Below are 23,419 nucleotides of genomic sequence, written 5' to 3' on the forward strand. Positions count from 1 at the left end.
CTGGAACCTGAAATTGAGCAATTTCTTTCATGCCTATCATTAGATCCGTTATGCATTCAAGATGGAAATCAACAAGTCTTAGTAGATCTTCTTGGCATGATAAAGGAGGGCATGATAACAATTTCTAGTGAGCTAGATAGACCACACTAAAGCTTGGTTCCAAATTATTGTCAGCACACAACATTCCTTCGTCATCAGACATTTCCTAGCACCAGAGTAGCCAAAGCAATCGGATCCTTATATCGTCACATTCAAAACATATCTTCCATTTTTTTTGTATCTCAAAGGAACCCAACAACCCATCTGACACATAACTACTAGTAAACCTCTTAGGTCTACGACCTATCCTCCTCTCTGTAAACCAAGTCACAACCAGGGGGATTTCAATCTTGGGTCTCTTAGTTTTCCCAGGACTCACATTAATTCGATCACCAATTGAGTTATCCCTTGGGACCTATCTTCCAAATTTGAATATGAGTTCATTTGAAATTATGTTATACATGGCTTCATTGGAAATATTCTTACACTTGAAAATATGCTTCCTCTTTCAAGTAGAGCAGGATAATATAAATAAAAAAATAAATAAAATACTAAAGCTAAAATAAGTCTAACTGTGAAAACTAGGACATTGACGTAGTTAAACAAGGCTTTGCTTGAAAACTAGGTTACTGGTTGGCAAAGTTCTCAATAATTTTTGCACAATGTTGTTGATTCTCTACACATTCTCTCTCTCTCTCTCGCTATATATATAATGATCTTTCCATGCTTGACTTAAACACATCCATTCACTGGCAAGAGTTGTATCACATGTTTAGTTTCGATGAATATTTTGTGAAAATTCAACAACAGTTGCAACCTTTCATTTTTACAAATAAGAAGAAGTAGACCAACTGTTGGATAGCCAGGGAAACAAAAATTTTAGCCTTCACTCACTCAAAAGCTTCAACAACCATGTTGAGGTGTTGTTATGATGTTTAATGTTACTCCATTGATGCTATTACTAGTACAAGATGAATAATAGTACACATGTTCAAATTTTCCCTGCAAAACAAGATTTATCAGTAGTCTTCATCATTTTTGTCTCAAATCCAAAACAATAGTCAACCTCACATTGTGAACAATCAACAATAAAATAGTCAATGCCACATCTTTAGCAATAAGAAATCAACAGTCATTGGCATTTCAACACAACAATTGAAATACATTAGTGCTATGTTTTATATTAGCTCAACAACGTCTCAGTTTCAGATTCAAATTTCCTTTATCAGCGTGCCTGACAAAATCAAAATGTTGAGGTAAAACCTTAGGTAAAAATAAACTTGAAACTTTTTGATTTGTTAAAAATTTAAGGGATAATGATAAGAGACTACTGTGAGCCTATCATTTCATTTTGTTTCATCTTGTCTCTATCTTTCAAATATTTTTTAGCCCTCATATCCTACAAACCCACCGGCCTGCATCTCTCAACAAGCAAGATTCAATTATTTTTCGACATTTGCATAAATATTGATTACTTACAAATTTTATTTTATTCCCCAACAGGGATTCTCTTCACTATATATTGTCCCCTCCCTATTTTGTTTCCCTACACATGTTGGTTCCAAACCCATTGCTAATAAATCATTCAAAGACTATATTGGTATGCGACTTCCATTTGCATATTATGTTTTTATTCATTTTTCTCCATTGTGTTAGAGATTCAACCTATTTTGTATGGAATAAGCTTCATATAAGCTACTCGATTGGCCATATCCTAGAAAAAAAATATTAAAATTTTAATACTTTCACCACACACACACACACACACACACACACACACACACACATATGTACAAATATGTTTCTAAGTTTGACTTGTGCAAAGGGGTTTGTGTGAAAATTGACAATAATTACAACATAAAATCCTCGAACAACAACTCATAGTGTTGTAGCAGCTGATGAATGGTTAAGTTTGTCAACTATCAGAACAACCTTTTATGCCATCATGAGAAAAAGAGAGGGGTAAGTGTAGGTTGGTTGAATCTCATGTTGACAACTTAACTTTGTTTGCATGAGGACATGCAAAAATGTAAGTGTGGGGGAGAAGTAAGGGTAGTTATATTTGTACATGGAAATCCATATTCTATTGTATTAAGAGTTGGGTGTGGAGCTTGATTATCATCCTGATTGTTCAGAAGTTTTTGTTTCAGTTGCGCTAGACCCCTGTTCTGAATGGGGTGGCAATGCCGCTCGTCTAATCGCTGTTAGGGGGTCCAGGGGGGCGAAGACAACTTTTATGAACCCCCCTGGCGCGGGTTCAGGGGCAGTGCCCCAATGCTAAAAATAGATGAAAATTGGCCTTGTAAAAGATTGTAATTTCATAGTCAATCTGGGCCATTCATTAGGCGGATGATCTGACTGTAGAAGTTATGTTAATTTAGAGATTTTTTCCCTAGAAGGAAACCCACGGTTTATATGAGGGAATTGTATTGCATTGTGCATGATTATTTTGAGCGAGAGAGAGAGAGAGGAGACTATGTGAGAGCGAAGAGGAAATTACAACGGATCTACTGTAGGTTGTATCTCTTCATTTTGATGGATAATATAAAAGGAAGGGCTAACTGTTTCTCTGTGGACATAGCCCAAATTGGGTGAACCACAGATATCTTTGTCTCTCTTGTTTGATGGGTTTCTATGATTGTGTTTCCACAATATTTTGTGTATTTCATTGCTTCGTTAATTAATTTCTAACATTAAGTCCTATCCATGCACGAGAATAACAGGCTGCCAAGGACAAGGAAAATACTTTTTGTAATTTTTCATTTATTTGCACCATTTTTCCATATAAAATAATAGAAATTGATTCGTGGATATCTCCCAAATTGTGCATCAGATGGATTTGAAAAATAGAGGAGGGAAGCGTTAAGGTAAGATGAACAAACCTACAAATTTTCAATCAAAACTAGTTTATAAATTTTGAGAAATTAAGCATCATAACCTGCATCCATTTTTCTTATATCTCAAGATGTGTGCATTAGATGGCTCTGATTTTGGGCATGGAGAAGCATTAAAATAGTAAAAGCCCACTCACAAAGTTTCATCAAAATCCAGTTCATACTTTATGAGAAATTGGTTAAAAAAGTTTGCTGCTACGCCTGTAACAATTAGCTGCTACACCTATAATAATTACTGCAACACCTGCAATAGTTGATTTATTATATCTTAGGATCTGTGAAATTGTTTACTACAATTTTGGGTAGATAAGGACATTAAATGGTGATAAACACACCCAAAAAAAATCACCTCAATTTTAAGTGTTGTTTGCATGAAATGTCAATGTCTTTGAATCTGTTGCAATTCCATGTACACATTGTTGCAACTCCACCAGAATTGTTAAAATGCTACTTTTGAAGCTATGCCAATAATGGTAATTGAACATAATATATATAAGTTGATCTAGGTAACTATGGATTGAAACATCATGAGTTAGATCACTTATTTTTTTGTTCATAATTGGCTAATATGGAGACATGTATTTTAAGAAGTTTTTTTCATGGGAAATGAATTTTTTATGAAATGGGAAAACCGTTGTTCAAATTTTTTTAAGGTGCTATTGGGTAAGAATTATTGTCTTTTATCAATGGAGTAAGAAGAGAGGTGTTAAGTTTTAACAAGTGGTCTTGGTTAATGTGCATTAAAAATAGTAAGCATCAATCTTTCTTATTTTTGCTCAATGTTGTATTTTATGGGGAAATTGACACATCAACACAAGAAGCATATTATAATAACATGCATGTATACCAAAAAAATGCAACAAATTCCTAGGACAATATATACACTTACACACAAGTACCAATGTTGAACATAACATAAAATGAACTAATGTTGCCACTGGTGGCATTATGACTAACGTGTTGTCCTTGATGGCAACCCACTTGATGAGTTGTCTTTTGATGTCAACCTACTTGATGAAGATGCCAACAGGATGTGTCTACATATTAAAAAGGTTTTGGACAAAGGAATAACAGTTCAGAGATAGAGGAATGTTGAAAGGGATCTTTTGATAGGTACATGCGGGTTCTGTGAAGCAAAGCTGCACCAGATATGAAGAAGAAAAGGTGCGTACAGTTTTCACACCATGGTATTCTAAATACCAAGGGTCTTTACAATGTTATTAACCCATAGTATTGAGCCCAACAACGGATATTTGATCCTGTCAAAGAATACCATCGACATTAGTGTGGTTTTAACCTGTGGTATTGGCTAAGGGCTAAGCTATATAAGAAGATGAAGATTAAAGTACTTTGTGAGTGCAAGTGATGAATATTTCATGAATAGTTAGATCTATAACAAGTGTGCATGTAATGGGCTATTAATGAATTGTTTGATTTGAAATTAAATATGCACTTGAGAATTTGATGATGGATAAGATCCAATAGATATGAAATGACTATATTGATAATGCACTGATTTGATGTGTAATATTTATGTATGATGCAATTTTTATTATGTATGCTGAGAGATGGGTTTGTTTTGAAGGTATGATGTGCAACGAAGCTATAAGTCAATAGTTACAGATCTATACATGGGTTTGATAACCTGAAAGGCACATACATATGTGGGTTTAATGCTGGTAAGTTGCGTATCGATTTTGCACTTTGGACATATCTCTACGTGGGTTTGATTCCTGAAGAGAACGTATACAAGAGAAAATGTTTTGTGTAAAACACATATATAAGCTAGGGTTTTGCTGAATAAGATCTCTGATCAGTCTTGTTGTGATTCTGCTGTCTGTCAATGAAGTCTTACTTGATGATTTGGATTTACTAGTGATAATTGAAGTTGAATTGATTGATTGAAGAGTGATGACGCTACTAGTTGTATGTGATTAAAGATCTGTGATGGTTATATAATTGTTTCAGAATAATTCAGTGGTTCAGGGTGTAACTCAATGTTTGTTTCAGAATGACAATGATTTAGTTTCAGGGTTCAATGTTTTGAGATCTGTATGCAGGTATGCTTCAAGGAAGTCATGTATACACATAGATTTTCTAAAGTAAAGTAACGTATATATTCTGACATTTTATTGATCAGAGTTTTGAGTTGGTTAAGTGAGTTGATACAATGTTTGAGTTCAATATTGTTATTCCGATTACATTGATCTAACTGCATTGATTGTTCGAGAATAAGTTGATTGATTTGGGTCTGGGTTGGTTCAGTGATTGGTTGATTCAGTTGGTTCAATGATTGAGTGATTTGTTGCAGTGATCAATTTCAGTTTTGATATTTGGTATTGATCTTAAATGATGGTAGTGGGTCTAGTCCAAAAATTTGTTGAAAAGAGGCCTACAAGTTGTGATGTTTTGTATTAGGTGGATCCAATGTGAAAATTTATGAAACGTGGTCCACGATGGTGCTGAGGGTTGGAGACTTTAGTAAGGGAGTCGAAGCTTCCTTCCAGTGGTAGCGGGTAAATGAAATTAGGGGGTAGGAGCTCCCTTCTGGTGGGTGTCAATAAACGAGATCAAGGGGTTGGAGCTCCCTTCCAGTGGGTGCTGGAGAACGAGAGAAGGTTGTAGCCTTCTGCAGGTGGGTGCTTATGTGCTGGTATGAGTTTCTGCTAGTACATGATTGTAAGATGTTTTCTTTATAATAAAAGATAAAGAAAAAGATGACAACAACGGTGGTTTTTTTCCCACATTGGGTTTCCACCTAAAAATCCTGGTGTTCATGTGGGTTGATGTATTTATTACGTGTGATGGTTTATTATGTTCTTACTACACATGGTTACTATTTAATTAATGTATAAAGAAGTACCGATGCACAGGTTCAAGTTAAACAGATGATGAATTAATTGAAAAGTTAGTTAACTGGATATACGCTACTTGTCTTCATCACAGTCGCGTACATATGCTAGTTCACTTCATTAAAATCACGTACATAAATATGAATAAGAAATTGAAAGGTTTAAGTGAGTTTTAAAAAACTGATTCACCTCCCCTCTCATTATTTTTCCCAACAATTGGTATAAGAGTAGGTCCTTCATAAGAAGCTTGATCGCTTGAAGGAGATCCGTCAAGATGAGTAGTCAAGAAGGAGTATTTTCTATTAGGCCACCTTTATTTAATGGAACTAACTTTGTTTTTTGGAAATTCAAGACGAGATCATACTTATAGTCATTGGGAGCTTATGCATGGGAAATTGTTGAAAGTGGATACCAGTGTCCATATGCCATTCCCACAGATACTGCAGGAAATAAATGGTATGGAATCAATGCAAAGGCTGTGAATTCCATCTTGGGAAGTCTGGCCGAGACAAAGTTTGTGAAATTAATGCAGCTGAAGACAAAAAAGGACATGTGGGATAAGCTTGTCCAAAGTTATGAAGGTGACACCAAGGTAAAAAATTCTAAACTCCAACCACTTAGAATACAGTATGAGACCCTGAAAATGTATAATGATGAAAGCATTGCAACACTTTTTCTTAGAGTTGATGAGATTGTTAATTCCATGAGAAATCTTTGTGAAGACATAAAGATTCTACTATTGTTGAGAAAATTTGAGATCACTAACACCAAAGTTCAATTCCAAAGTCTTTTCTATTGAAGAAATGCAAGATCTGCAAAATCTCACACTTGATCAACTCCTTGGAATATTGACGACATTTGAGATGAAGAAAGATGGTCCTTCAGAAATGAGAGAAGTAGCCTTCAAAGCCACATATAAAGGGAAACCTAAGGAAGCACTCAAAGACATAAGCTACATATCAGATGAGGAAGAAGTAAACTTCGTGAGAAAGTTGCAATTGGGTACTGGAAGATTACGAGGTAAGTTTCCCTTTAAGTGTTTTTCTTGTGGAAGAGTAGGCCATTATGCATCTAAATGTCCTTATAGAGAAAATCATAAAGAGAATGGAAAGAATGTTGCTAGAAGGAAGTTCTTTGATAAGAAAAGATTTTACTCTAATGAAGAAAGTCATAGCAAATCCAATGATCAAGAAAATTCAAATTCAAATTCTAACAGTTCTTATCTAGTACTCATGGCTCCTGAAGATCAGTTAATTGATGAAAACTCTAAGGGAGAATGATAAACATAGGAATGTTAACAAAGAATTGGAATCAAAAGGAAATAGTATGATTGAATAAATAAAGAGGTTAAAAATGGAATTAGAAGCAACCAATAAAAGAACATAAATCATAAGAAAACAACTCCAAGAAAAGGAAAAGCAGTGTGAAACATTAGAATCCAAAAATATGACCCTAAAGGAAGATTATGAGAATATCAACAAATGGGTAAAAGCTCTTGAGTATCTAGAGAATATTATTAATGAACAACACTCTCCTTTGATCAAGGCTGGCATTGGGTATGATTATACATAATGCGATGGAAAAAATCATTATAGTGTTGTGCAAAGAAAGGTTGAATCAAATCACTCATCTGTAAGAAAATATCCTAGATCAAGGTCAAGATCAGTCCCTAGGCACAAAGGATGGTTTTATGGATATTGTTTCTATTGTAACTCATTTGGGCATAAGGCCACTGATTGTAGGTCAAGTATACATAACAAAACCAAGAGATGGGATAAGTTTTAGCACATAATTAGAAATTGCAAGCAGATCTGGAGGAAGAAGGAACCTAAGTCAGAAATGTAGGGAAGATTGTCCCTGCTGTAGTCCATTGATTCTTGAAGCTTATTTTTGACGATGAGAGCAGAAGTGAAGTGAGGTACATGACCTCATAAGAGAAAAAGATGATTATCAGGTACTCAGGATCAATGATGTATAATCTCAGGGGGAGAAATACATGTTTTGTCTTGATGATGGTTCCCATGATTGTTTTAATATTCATGTTTCTTATATCACTGACAATGCATCTGGTGTAGTAACGGTGAACAAGTACATACAATATAGGCTTAGGGGAGATGAAGTTGTGAAGTTTTTGTATTTTACTTTTTGTATGCGGATCCTATGAAGACAAGTCACATATATATACACAAGTTCTGATACAGACAGTCATGTCTATTTTCCTATGGTGAAGAAACAATAGGACAAACTTAAGGAAAGGCTATGATATGCTTCATATGATTATTATTCGACTTTCTTATTCTGATGTTGATGGTTACAATCTGCAGATGCTACTTAGCGCTGGTATTGGCTAATGATGGTTAATGAATTGCTGACATGGATTTACTGATTGATGAAGTTTCTTTGATGACCTTATTGATGGATGAGTTGATGTGATCAGACCTGACAGTGAACAATTGGCACAGGTTCAGGGGGAGTATTTGCTATGCTTCTAATAATGCATTGTTGGCATTATGATTTCTTGAGAATTTCTTGTTACATAATGATTCTTATATTAATGATGCTCACGTTGCTAAAGTTTTTGAATGATGAATCATGCTGTGCTGTAGTCATGGGTTGCCTATGATGAAATCATGGATGATACTTATATATTGCTTGAGCCACATAGTTGTTATGATGCTACTGATAAGATTTATGACAATGGAAGATTATTTTGATAATGCATATGGTACATATGCTATGTTGCTTACATTTTGATCTTCATAAGTTCAAGGAGATAAACAGAGTTTGAGTATACAACCTCATTATTTGATGATGATAAGTGTCACTCATTAATTTTAAGTTGCTATCATTATGCCTTCAAAGATGCATAAGTTTCATATGGTGCACTTATGGATGATGATTCCTATAGTGCTTGACCCTCACATGTACATGATATACTACACATGGTATATTGTTTGAGGATTGTTTCTCTTGATGGTATCAAGGAGATGGGTTACTAACAAAGTTTGATAAATGATGGTGAGCTCATGGTTTTCTATTGATGACTTTTCTCATTGATGAGAAGCTAGATACATACTACTATCTCTATGTCATGGGATATCATTGATGGGTGAATTACATATAAGTACGTATGGATGATTAGTTAAGTTGCATGTTGATGAAGTGGCATTGGTGTCATAGTTCTCCTCGCATGAAGAAAATGGGAAAAGAGAATGATGCTACTACAGTTTTCATGAAGACATAACATACTAAGTCACATATTGATGATGTTAAGGAATGATTCTACTTTTCCCTATCTTACTTTATGATGATATGCTTGGTTCTCACATATGTTGATTGATGCATTAAAATATATTTGCTGTGCTTTGATGAACATGGATTGAGGCTCTTATTACTAAGGGAAAGAGCAAGTTGACCTTGATGAGGTTAAGAGGATGAGTTGATAGCAGATCTCTATGGAAAATCTTATCATGCATACATGGTCACAGGTTGATGATATTAAAGATACATTGTCTTATCTTGCAAATTGATGATGAAAATGTGCATGTTGTTATTCATGTTGCTGCTGATAGATGATTATGGTACATATCCTATATGACGTATGATAGTTTCTGATGAATATCATGGTGTTACTGAGATCTTTTGTTTTGGTCTCTTGCTGTAAAGGTCACGTAAATACCTATGTGATAAATCATTGTAAAATACAATCATATATAGACTAATGTAGTCAAGTCATGTAATCCCATCTTTTTGGGCATGTGATGTAATTTGTAACCCTACTGTGTTGGGTGATTAATGTAAGTTTTCATCCTTGGTGATAGGAAAAGTCATATTCAGTTGAGTAATAGAATCATGTACTTCATTACAAATATTTCAAAAGTTTCAACATGTGCTCAGGGGGAGCATGGTCAGTGTAAACAATGTTCATATCTCTACAAGGAAAGAGAAGCCTTCATTCAACATCGGCCAACCCTTTGCCCTTGATGTCAAAGGGGGAGAGAATCTTGGTGTTTGGATAGTGTTTGGTATTTCTACATATGTGTTTATAGTTACCTGCAGATGGTGGTGACCAAACACCAAAATGGTTGCCATTAAGTCCAAAGGGGGAGATTGTTGGCATTATGACTAATGTGTTGTCCTTGATGAAAACCTACTTGATGAGTTGTATTTTGATGACAACCTACTTGATGAAGATGCCAACAAGAATTGTCTACATATGACAAAGAGTTTGGACAAAGGAATAGTATTTTAGAGACAAAGGAATGCTAAAAGGGATCTTTTGATAGGTACACATGGGTTATATGAAGCAAAGTCACATACACACGCATATATGAAGAAGAAAATGAGCATAAAGTTTCCACACCATGGTATTCTAAATACCAAGGGTCTTTACCATAGTATTGAGCCCAACAATGGATATTTGATCCCGTCAAAGAATACCATCAACATTAGTGTGGTTTTGACCTGTGGTATTAGCTAAGGGACAAGATATATAAGGAGATGAAGATGAAATTACTTTGTGAGTGCAAGTGATGAATATTTCATGAATAGTTAGATCTAAAGCAAGTTTGCATGTAATGAATTATTAATGAATTGTTTGATTTGAATCTAAGTCTGAGGAATTTGATGATGGATCAGATCCAATAGATTTGAAATGACTATATTGATAATGGATTGATTTGATCTGTAATATTTATGTCTAATGCATGTTTTATTATGTATGCCGAGAGATGGGTTTGTTCTAAAGGTCTGATGTGCAACAAAGCTATAAGTCAATAGTTGCAGATCTATACGTGGGTTTGATAGCCTGAAAGGCGCGTACATATGCAGGTTTAATGCTAGTAAGTCGCATGTCGATCTTGCACTTTGGATAGATCTGTACGTAGGTTTGATTCTTGAAGAGCGCGTAAACACACAAAAATGTTTTTTGGAAAGTATGTATATAAGTTATGGTTTTGATGAATAAGATGTCTGATCAGTCTAACCAATCTTGCTGTGATTCTGCTATCTGTCAATGAAGTCTTACTTGATGATTTGGGTTTAACAGTGATACTTGAAGTTGAATCGATTGATTGAAGAGTGATGATGCTGCTAGCTGTATGTGATTGCAGATATGTGATGTTTATTTAATTGTTTTTAGAATAATTCAATGGTCCACGGTGTAACTCAGTGTTTGTTTCAGAACGATAGTGATTCAGTTTCAGGGTTCAATGTTTTGAGATCTATACACAGGTATGCTTCAAGGAAGTCACATATACATGCAGATTTGCTAAAGTAAAGTAGCACATATATATAATGACATTTTATTGATCAAGGTTTTCAGTTGGTTCAGCGAGTTGATGCAATGTTTGGGTTTAGTATTGGTATTCTGGTTACAATGATCTAACTGCTTTGATTGTTTAAGAATAAGTTGATTGATTTGGGTCTCAGTTGGTTCAGTGATTGGTTGATTCAGTTGGTTCAATGATTGAGTGATTTTTTGCAGTGATCAATTTCAGTTTTGATATTTGGTATTGGGCTTAAATGATGGTAGTGGGTCTAGTCTGAAAATTTGATGAAAAGTGGCCTACAAGTTGTGATGTTTTGTATCAGGTGGATCTAGTGTGAAAATTTATGAAATGCGGCCCATAGTGGTGCTAAGAGTTGGAGCCTTCAGTAAGAGAGTTGAAGCTTCCTTCCAGTGGTTGCTAGTAATTCAGATTAGGGGGTAGGAGATCCCTTTTGGTGGGTGTTGATAAACGAGATCAGGGGGTTGGAGCTCCCTTCCCGTGGGTGCTGGAGAATAAGAGAAGGTTGTAGCCTTCTACAGGTGGTTCCTGCATGCTAGTATGAGTTTGTACCAGTACAATATTGTAAGATGTTTTCTTTATAATAAAAGATAAAGACAAAGATGAAAATAACGATGGTTTTTTTCCCACATTGGGTTTCCACCTAAAAATCCTGGTGTTCATGTGTGTTGATGTATTGTTTATATGTGATGGCTTATTATGTTATTACTACACATGGTTACTATTTAATTAATGTCTAAATAAGTACTGATACATTGGTTCAAGTTAATCAGATGATGAATTAATTGAAAGGTTAGTTAACTGGATATACGCTACTTGTTTTGATCACAATTGCATACATACACTGGTTCACTTCATTAAAATCACGTACATAAATATGAATAATAAATTGAAATGTTTAAGTGAGTTTTAAAATATTGATTCACCCCACCTCTTAGTATTTTTCCCAACAATTGGTATCAGCGCAGGTCCTTTAGAAGAATCCTGATCGTTAGAAGGAGATGCGTCAAGATGAGTAGTCAAGAAGGAGTATTTTTTATCAGGCCACCTTTATTTAATGGAACCAACTTTGTCTCTTGGAAATTCAAGATGAGAGCATACTTATAGTCACTGGGAGCTGATGTATGGGAAATTGTTGAAAGTGGATATCAATATCTAGCCACCATTCCCACAGATACTGTAGGAAATTAACAGTATGAAATCAATGCAAAGGCTGTGAATGCCATCTTGGGAAGTCTAGCCGAAGCCGAGTTCATGAAAGTAATGCACCTGGAGACAACAATGGACATGTGGGATAAGCTTGTCCAAAGTTATGAAGGTGACACCAAGGTAAAAAATGCTAAACTCCAACCACTTAGGATACAATATGAGACACTGAAAATGCATACTGATGAAAGCATTGAAACATTTTTTCTTAGAGTTGATGAGATTTTTAATTCCATGAGAAATCTTGGTGAAGACATAAAATATTCTACTATTGTTGAGAAAATTTTGAGATCACTAACTCCAAAGTTCGATTCCAAAGTCTCTGTTATTGAAGAAATGCAAAATCTACAAAATCTCACACTTGATCAACTCCATGGAATATTGACGACATTTGGGATGGGGAAAGATGGTCCTTTAGAAATGAGAGAAGCTTCCTTCAAAGCCACATATAAAGGGAAACATAAGGAAGCACTCAAAGACATAAGCTACATATCAGATGAGGAAGAAGCAAACTTCACGAGAAAGTTGCAAGTGGGTATCGGAAGATTTAGAGGTAAGCTTCCCTTTAAGTGTTTTGCTTGTGGAAGAGTAGGCCATTATGCATCTAAATGTACATATAGAGAAAATCATAAAGAAAATGGAAAGAGTGTTTCTAGAAGGAATTTCCATGATAAAAGATATTTTACTCTAATGAAGAAAGTCATAGAAAATCCAATGATCAAGAAAATTCAGATTCAAATTCTAACAATTCTTATCTAGTACTCATGGCTCTTGAAGATCAGTCAATTAATGAATCAGATAGTTGTGAGGTAGATGATTTGATGAAAACTCTAAGGGAGAATGATAAACTCATGAATGTTAACAAAGAATTGGAATCAAAAGGAAACAATATGATTGAAGAAATAAAGAGGTTAAAAATGGAATTAGAAGCAACCAATAAAAGAACAGAAAGCATAAGAAAACAACTCCAAGAAAGGAAAAACAGTGTGAAACATTAGAATCCAAAAATATGATCCTAAAGGAAGATTATGAGAAGATCAAAAAATGGGTAAAAGCTTCTGAGTCTCTAGAGAAGATTATTAATGAACAACACTCTCCTTTGATCAAGGCTGGCATTGGGTATGATCATACACAATGCGATGGAAAAAATCAGTATAGTGTTGTGCAAAGAAAGGTTGAATAAAATCACTCATCTGTAAGAAAATCTCCTAGATCAAGGTCAAGATCAGTCCCTAGGCACAAATGATGGTTTTATGGATATTGTTTCTCTTGTAACTCATTTGGGCATAAGGCCACTGATTACGAGTCAAGTTTACAGAACATAACTAGGAGATGGGATAAGTTTCAACACATAATTAGAAATTGAAAGCAGATCTGGAGGAAGAAGGAACCTCAGTCAGGAACGTAGGTAAGATTGTCCCTGCTACAGTCCATTGATTCTTGGAGCTTTCTTCTGACAGTGGCTGCAGAAATGATGTGAGGTACATGACCTCATAAGAGCAAATGATGATTATTAGGTCCTCAAGATCAGTGATGTATAATGTCAGGGGGAGAAATACATGTTTTGTCTTGATGATGATTCCCATGATTGTTTTGATATTCATGTTGCTTATATTACTGACAGTGCATGTGGTGTAGTAACTGTGAAAATGTACATATAGTACAAGCTCATGGGGATATGAAGTTTTGAAGTTCCAGTATTTTACTTTATGTACGTGGATCCTATGAAGACAAGTCACATATATACGCGAGTTCTGATACAGACAATCACGTATGTTTTCCTATGATGAAGAAATAGTAGGAAAGAGTCAAGGAAATGCTATGATATGCTTCCAACAATTATTATTTCGATTTTTTGTTCTGATGTTGATGGTTACAATCTATGAATGCTACTTAGAGGTGATATTAGCTAATGATGGTCAATGAATTGCTAACATGGATTTACTGATTGATGAAGTTTCTTAGATAACCTTACTGATGGATGAGTTGATGTGATCAGACTTGACAGTGAACAATTGGCACAGGTTTAGGGGGGGTATTTTCTATGCTTCTAATAATGCATTGTTGGCATTATGATTTCTTGAGAATTTCTTGTTACATAATGATGCTTATATTAATGATGCTTATGTTGCTGAATTTTTTGAATGATGCATCATGCTATGCTGCGATCATGGGTTTCCTATGATGAAATCATGGATGATACTTATATATTGCTTGAGCCACATAGTTGTTATGATGCTACTGATCATATTTATGATGATGGAAGATTATTTTGATGATGCATATGGTACATATGTTATGTTTCTTACATGTTGATCTTCATAAGTTCAAGGAGATAAATAGAGCTTGAGTATACAACCTCATTATTTGATGATGATAAGTGTCACTCATTAATTTTATGTTGCTGTCATTATGCCTTCAAAGATGCATAAGTTGCATATGGTGCAGTTATGGATGATGATTCCTATAGTGCTTGACCCTCACATGTACATGATATGCTACGCATGGTATATTGTTTCTCTTGATGGTTAAGGAGATGAGTTACTAACAAAGTTTGATAAATGATGGTGAAATCATGGTTTGCTATTGATGACTTTTCTCATTGATGAGAAGCTAGATACATACTACTATCTCTATGTCATGGGATATCATTGATGGGTGAATTACAGATAAGGATATTATGGATGATTACTTAAGTTTCATGTTGATGAAGTGGTGTTGGTGTGATAGTTCTCCTTGCATGAAGAAAATGGGCCAAGAGAATGATGTTACTGCAGGTTTCATGAAGACATATGCTAAATGATACTTGGAGACATAGCACACTTACTCACATATTGATGATGTTAAAGAATGATGTTACTTTACCCTATCTTACTTTATGATGATATGCTTGGTTCTCACATATGTTGATTGATGCATGAAAATATATGTTGCTATGTTTTGATGAACATGGATTGAGGCTCTTCCTACTAAGGGAAATAGAAAGTTGACCTTGATGAGGTCAAGAGGATGAGTTGACAACAGATCTCTATGGAAAATCTTATGTTGCATACTTGGTCACCGGTTGATGATAGTAAATCTACATTGTCTTATCTTGCAAATTAATGATGAAAATGGGCATCTTGTTTTTTGTGTTACTGCTGATAGACGCTTATGGTACAAATACTATATGGTGTATGATAGTTGTTGATGACTATCATGGTCTTACTAAGGTATTTTGTTTTTGTCTCTTGATGTAAAGGTCATGTAAAGACCTATGTTATAAACCATTGTAAAATATAATCATGTATGGACTATTTTGGTCAATTCATGTAATCCCATATTTTTGGGCATGTGATGTAATTTGTAACCCTACTGTGTTGGGTGATTGATCTAAGTTTGATTCCTTGGTGATAGGAAAATTCATATTCAGTTGAGCCATAGAGTCATGTACTCCATTGCAAATCTTTCAGAAGTTTCATCATGTGCTTAGGGGGAGCATGGTTAGTATCAACAATGCTCATATCTCTACAAGGAAAGAGAAGCCTTCATCCACCATTGGTCATCCCTTTTCCCTTGATGTCAAAGGGGGAGAGAAGCTTGGTGTTTGGAGAATTCTTGGTATTTTTATAAATGTGTTTACAGGTACCTACAAATGATGGTGACCAAACACCAAAATGGTTGCCATCAAGTCTAAAGGGGAGATTGTTGGAATTATGACTAATTGTTGTTCTTGATGGAAACCTACTTGATGAAGATGCCAAAAAGATGTGTCTGCATATGAAAAAGAGTTTGGACAAAGGAATAACATTTCAGAGATAAAGGAACATTGAAAGGGATCTTTTGATAGGTACACGCGGGTTTTGTGAAGCAAAGTTGCGTACACATGTGGGTATGAAGAAGAAAAGGCGCATACAGTTTCCACACCATGGTATTCTAAATACCAAGGGTCTTTACCATGGTATTGGCCCATATTGTTGAGCCCAACAATGGATATTTGATCTCATCAAAAAATACCATCGAATTAGTGTCGTTTTGACCTATGGTATTGCTAAGGGATAAGATATGTAAGGAGATGAAGATCAAAGTACTTTGTGAGTGCAAGCGATGAATATTTCATGAATAGTTAGATCTGAAGCAAGTGTGCATGTAATGGGATATTAATGAATTGTTTGATTTGAAACTAAGTATGCATCGGGGAGTTTGATGATGGATCAGATCCAATAGATCTGAAATGACTATATTGATAATGGATTGATTTGACCTATAATATTTATGTCTGATGCATGTTTTATTACGTATGCCGAGAGATGGGTTTGTTCTAAAGGTATGATGTGCAACGAATCTATAAGTCAATATCTGTAGATCTATACATGGGTTTGATAAATTGAAAGGCGTGTACATACATAGGTTTAATGCTGGTAAGTCGCATGTCGATTTTGCACTTTGGACAAATATATATGCGGGTTTTATTCCTGAAGAGTGCGTATACACACATAAATGATTTTTGGAAATCACGTATATAAGCTAGGGTTTTGCTGAATAAGATGTCTGATCAGTGTAATAAGTCTTGTTGTGATTCTGCTGTCTGTCAATGAAGTCTTACTTGATGATCTGGGTTTAACAATGATAATTGAAGTTGAATTGATTGATTGAAGAGTGATGATGCTGCTAGCTGTATGTGATTGAATATATGTGATGGTTCTATAATTGTTTTAGAATAATTCAGTGGTTCAAGGTGTAACTCAGTGTTTGTTTCAAAATGACAGTGATTCAGTTTCAAGGTTCAATGTTTTGAGATTCGAACACAGTTATGCTTCAAGGAAGTCATGTATACACGTGGATTTGCTAAAGTAAAGTAGTGTATGTATTTATTTTATTGATTAGGGTTTTGAGTTGGTTCAGTGGGTTGATGTAATGCTTGGGTTCATTATTGGTATTGTGGTTATGGTGATCTAACTGTTTTGATTGTTCGAGAATAAGTTGATTGATTTGGGTCTCAGTTGGTTGGTTCAGTTGGTTCGATTATTGAGTGATTTGTTGCAGTGATCAGTTTCAGTTTTGATATTTGGTATTGAGCTTAAATGATAGTAGTGGGTCTTGTCTGAAAATATGATGAAAAGTGGCCTACAAGTTGTGATGTTTTGTATCAGGTGGATCCAGTGTGAAAATTTATGAAATGCGGTCCACGGTGGTGCTGAGGGTTAGAGCCTTTATTAAGGGAGCCAAAGCTTCCTTCCAGTGATAACTGGTAAATTAGATCAGGGGGTAGGAGCTCCCTTCCAGTGGGTGGCAGTAAACGAGATCAGGGGGTTGGAGCTCCCTTCTAGTGGGTGCTAAAGAATGAGAGAAGGTTGTAGCCTTCTGTAGGTCGGTGCTTGCGTGTTGGTGTGATTTTGTGCCAGTACAAGATTGTAAGATGTTTTATTTATAATAAAAGATAAAGAAAAATACGACAACAATGGTGGTTTTTTCCCCACAATGGGTTTCCACCTAAAAATCCTAGTGTTCATGTGTGATGGTTTATTCTGTTTTTATTGAACATGGATACTGTTTAATTAATGTCTAAATAAGTACTGATGCACTGGTTCAAGTTAAACAGATGATGAATTAATTGAAAAGTTAGTTATCTGGATATACGCTACTTGTCTTCACCATAGTCGCGTACATATGCTGGTTCACTTCATTAAAATCGCGTACAAAAATATGAATAAGAAATTGAAAGGTTTACGTGAGTTTTAAAATACTAATTCACCCCCGCTCTCAGTATTTTTCCGAACAACCACACAAGAACCAATGTTGGATATAGAAGGGAAAACTGCTCCACAAGAACTTGTTGTGGGAATAAGGGAAATGATCAAGGTAATTAGCATTATTTTAGTGGAATCATTCATGGAGGGACAATCTACATACAACAAACAAATAATTCAAGGTAAATGACAAATTGTTGGCACGGGTATTGGGTTGTGCCATAGTGGCATTTTTTTCTAGTAAACAGGAGATATTGATGCACTTATAACTAATTGATAGTCTTAAAGAAATGTGGACAAAAATCGCTGCCAACGGTAGAATGAAAAATGGTGAGAGTGACATGGGAGATGGTATTTATGAAACTGAGAAAAAATAGAGTAAGGATGGAAGATTGCATTCTACTTCACTTTTTGTTAATGAGATGCCTAGTACAACCATGTAGGTTGGCTGCATTTGAAAATGTGGGCGACTCTTTGTTGTCAATTCTATCTTGTTTGCATGACGACATGAAAAAGCACATGCATGGGGGAGATGTTGTTTTGCTAAATTATCAAAATTTTCACCATCCTAAACACCATTTTCAGTCATTTTATCCCACTTCTTTGCCTGTCTATTACCCATTTTATTGTGTTTCTTCTCGAATATGCCACAATAAACTTATGAATATTAAAGTGGTTAGTTATCATTATTTTAATTTATTTTTGATGAATCATAATGGATTATTGTTGGTTTTACTGATGATGGTTTTGCCTAGTGTTGTTCATGTGGCTCCTATGGAGTTACTATAAGCAACCTCCATGATTGGCATATCTAAATAACTCCAGGTGAAATTATGGAACATGGGTTTTGTTCCTAGGGATATTGATATGGGTTTATGTTACCTAATTCAAACATAGGTTGAATCCATAAGGCTCCAACTCATGATTTATAGTTCATATAACTTGTGCTAGGAAGAATCCGATAACTAAATTTAGGCACTGTTTGTGAAGAAATGAAGAGAAATATGGAAAATTTGCGACATTGGTTTTTTTCAGAACATCTCCAATTAGGTGATGCACAAGTGGTTTCTCTAAAAAGTTTGTGTATTGATATACACACAATTATTTGAAGAAGACCTATCTTGTTGCGATCGTTAGCTAACAACGACCCAAACAAAGCGATTAGTTAGTAAAAGAAACAACTCCAACCTGTCCTCTAATGGTTTCACGATATATAAATATGACGTAATCAGATATTGAGTTGTTTCTAAACTAAGATCTTCCAAAAACAAGAAAACATAATATCTTGTAAATCTTTCCATAACTTTGACAGTCTAGATTTGGGGGAATTGGTTCCAATTTGTCCCCTTATCTATCTGTATAAAATGTATGGAATAAGGGTAGGTTAGGAAGGGGTGGAGGACAACATCATTATTTTCATATCGTGCGTCTTTGTATTTCATTTTAAGAGCTAATGCAATCTTTTACGAGTTCATGGTTCATTTATGATATGTTATGCTAACCTCCGAGATGTGATTTACCATCTCGTTGCTAAGGAGGAAGGGCCCTCCTCTTTAACAAAGATCACTACTTTGTAGAGGTAGCATAGTTGTTTCATTTTAATTTACTTGCAGGTTATGTTAATCCATTGCTTGTTTTAATTTCAATTATCACTATTACATATTCTTTCTAATACATTGTAGTGATTGATGATTAAACTACCTTGCAGAATATCTGATATAGATTTCTCATGTGACAACATAGCTACTCCTGGAACATTCCCTACTAATTGTGTGTTGTTATTTAATTGCTGCTACAACTTTATAATTCGTTTCTGATACGAAATGTTAATTGGTTGTTGTTACATATGTTATAAAATTAATGAATGGATTGGTTTTGATTTTCTTAATGGTTGTGTGGTTGTGATCAAATAGTTTTGTGAAATTGATTTTGTGGAGTGTTATTTCCTTTCCCTGCAAGAGTGATCTTAGAATATATGAGTTCCATTTTATTCCATAAGTGTGATTTTATTTCTAACATTGTGTGCAGAGTGTTATTTTCATGCAAGTAAAGGTTTGACAATGAGACTTTTGTTGAACTGATTTCTATTCTTGCGAGTGTGAAGAGTTACAACAAATTTTGGTTTGATTGAGTGCTAATTTATTGTAAAAGAAAGCTCAAAAATGATTAGGAATTAATCAATGTCAGTTAGAAATTGGTGCCTATATATACTGTGCACCTTGAAATAATTAGACTTACCCTGGTTGATAATTTATGAGTGAGAAATTGACTAGTTTTATTAAGACAATCAATTTTCCAAACAACTAAGTTCATCATTAAATCAATGAAATCATGCCAATTTCTAAGACTGCTCTTAGGTTCCTAGAAACTATTTTTTTGTTATATCTAAGAGGGGATGCCTTGCATACTAATAAATTAGATTTAATTGGCTAGGTTATTGCTGTAAATTTTTTATTTGGGTTGCGCTATTATTGTTATTTTTCTTATGGTATAATAGTTGTAAAGATTTCATGCAAAGTGTTTAAAAAATTGTTAATAGAAATACTTCATATTGGTTTGCATGCAAAATGTTTGACAAAATGTCTGAAAGATAAAGGTCAAAAGTTTTGCAAGTTTGGTCTTGTAATCTAGTAGGGGATATTACAATGGTATCAAAGTTGTGTATCCTACCATCCTGAGGGGTTTTTAGTTTAAGATTCATTTTTAGAAGTGATTCTAGTTAGTTGCAACTGTGAATTAGTTCTTTCAGTGAAAAAGATGAAAACCTTTAACAAACAAGAGTGTCTGTCAAAATTGTTGCAAAAATTTGAAAACTATAACAAGAATCTAAAAAAAATGCTAAAGCATTATGTGGTGTCAGAACCTCAATTATCAGTTAATACAAATGAAAAGAATTGTTCCAACACAAGAAATAATGAAGGTAGTAGGAACAAACTTAGGAGACACAATCTTTGTTTTTCCTGCAAGGGAACTTGGGAGCCTAATCACCAATGCGTAAGAAAATGGTAAATATGTCAGTAAAGAAGAAGGGAAAAGAGAAATAGATAGATGGTCCTTGTACCTATGCAAACAACACAGTGGAAGAATGTGCCAATGAGCTTACAATATTAATGGAACTTGATTACAATCATATAACAACATTAGAAGGTATGAGAGTTGGGTCATCTACAGACATAATTAATGCACTTGTTGTATACAAATATTAAGGATTTAGGTCATATCTAAACGACCATTGGAGGTATTTTTGGAGATTGACATAGAAACAATAACAAGTCGGGGGGGGACATGAATTAAAACTCACATTGATATTACTGAAGTTTTTTCCATCAACCCTTAGTGGTTATCACACCTTTGTGGAGAATACAACAACACATGTGTTCAATACACATGCTTTACTGAAAAACCGATCTCTCACTATGAACCAACCAACTAAGCCCATGGTAGTTTGGTTTTTAGATTCATAGGGTTTCTTTTAATTCCTAGAGAGAAGCCATGGATCATAGGATTTTGGGCATAATCTCCTAGACAAGCTACAAGATGCAACAACTAGAAGCTAAAACCATTGTTTTGTGCTACTAGATACCACAAGCAAGCTAGAGATTATAACTATAATAGACCCATTTGGTGCCCTTTGTAGTTTCAGGTGCTCCACACTATTATGATTGTTTCCATGCCAATGCTAGGAATCAAGAAGATAAGCGGAACATAATTATGGTTGCTGCAAGTGCAGCGTTGGAACATCCTAACAGGCATATCATAAGTCCAAGGTCGACTATAACGGGACAAAATTTGGATTAGAAAGTTTCAGCCTAAAGGAGAGAGCTATAGAGAGAGAACACATGGTTCTTGACATAAATGTCAAGCTATAGGGACTTTGGATGCACTTCCTTACGTTGGGTGCAATTGGCAACCTGCTTTTTTCGTTCATGTATGTGACCATTCTTGCTCTAATTGAGTCAGATGCAAAATATTTTTGTAGAAGTGGATTTTTATAATGCATTAGGGATCATATTCACTTAGGATGGGAGTGCCAATTGATAGAGGACCAGTTCATTGCAATAAAGGAGTTAATTAAGACAACAATAAGGCGTGTCGTTTCAAGAGATGACATGGTAACTGTCAGAGATAACTTAGAAATTTATACTGAAATATATAAAAGATGTAGTAATAATGTACCAGATTATTTTCAATTCCATTTGGGTACTCTTCATGCCTCGGAGGAACTGCGATTTGGGAAGGATATTTTGAGAGCATCATGGAGAAAGCATTAGACAAGTTGGCAAGCTACATCACATGAGTCACTAAACATATTTTTATAATTGTGTCTCATATGGTTGGTTTAGGAATACTTGATGAAGAGGCCTAGTTCATAGTGGAATCAATTACACAAAAGAACAACCTTGAATACAATCAACTTATTAAGGTGAGGATTTGATTGTCTTATCTGCAACAAGTGTGACAAGGCTATAGGGGTATCCTACAAGAATGGATACAATCATTGTCATCCTCTTGCAAAATCTACCCACTTAGAAACCACATGATGTCGTAGATGAGACTCAATGGCTAGTTGAAGTATTTAGTCTAAGACGAAGTTGGATACAAATCATATTCAATCAAGATCTAGCTACCCATAGAGAAATTGCTGCTTATGTGCGAAGAGGAGCATCTGAAAGTGGATTTCTAGTTGAAAATGAGAACGTTCATGATGTTGTACCACCATAAAAAGTAGAGATACAATCCATAGGGCCAAAAAGAAGTTATTCAAGTGTGCAGATACTTATGTGTCATAAGGGTTCTATTACTTCTCTCCATGTAGTGACAAGATGTGAAGGATGTGATATTACAAGTGATCAAGAAGATGCTGGATATTTCATCAGTGAGAGTATTGATTGCATAGTCAAATTATGGGATCCAAGTTATCATGGATAGGAACTGAAAGAAACCCCGATAGGTCATACTAGGGAAATTCGTGCCATTGACTTTGACAAAAGTTGAGTTGTCTCTGGATATGATTAGCAATGTAGGTTTGTGCGGGGTAAACAAAATTTTAGAGTTTTGGAAGAACTCAAGGGACATGCGGCTCAAGTTAGCTGTGTAAAACTGCTTTTAGAAGAGTGTTTCTTTACTGCTTCTCATGATGGAAGTATCAAGTAGTGGGATGCTCAAATAGCTTCTAAACTTTTTCATTTGATATTAAGAACTACATAGGATAATTATCTTGAAGTAAGGCAAGAGTTTCTTGGTAATGTCCATCAATGTCTCAAAAAGCAGATTGTTGATTAGAAATATGATTGTGCCTTTGTTCTTGATGCATTAGGGGAAACAAAAGATGAATGGATAGAGGTTAGGAAATACCTTGTTCATTTTGTAGAGACATGCCATTGAGAGGCACTATTACAACAACCTTATGC

The 23,419-nt window shown here is 35.0% G+C and overlaps 1 pseudogene; it reads left to right on the forward strand.

Moving 5' to 3' along the window:
* Positions 1 to 6,588: 6,588 nt before the first annotated feature.
* LOC149190945 (ATPase GET3A pseudogene) overlaps positions 6,589 to 23,419 on the forward strand; it is a 35,512-nt pseudogene continuing 18,681 nt past the window's right edge.

Source organism: Pinus tabuliformis, chromosome 3_1 (assembly GCF_031772625.1).
Source record: "Pinus tabuliformis cultivar Carrire ecotype Pingquan chromosome 3_1, CPIR1, whole genome shotgun sequence".
NCBI lineage: Eukaryota > Viridiplantae > Streptophyta > Pinopsida > Pinales > Pinaceae > Pinus > Pinus tabuliformis.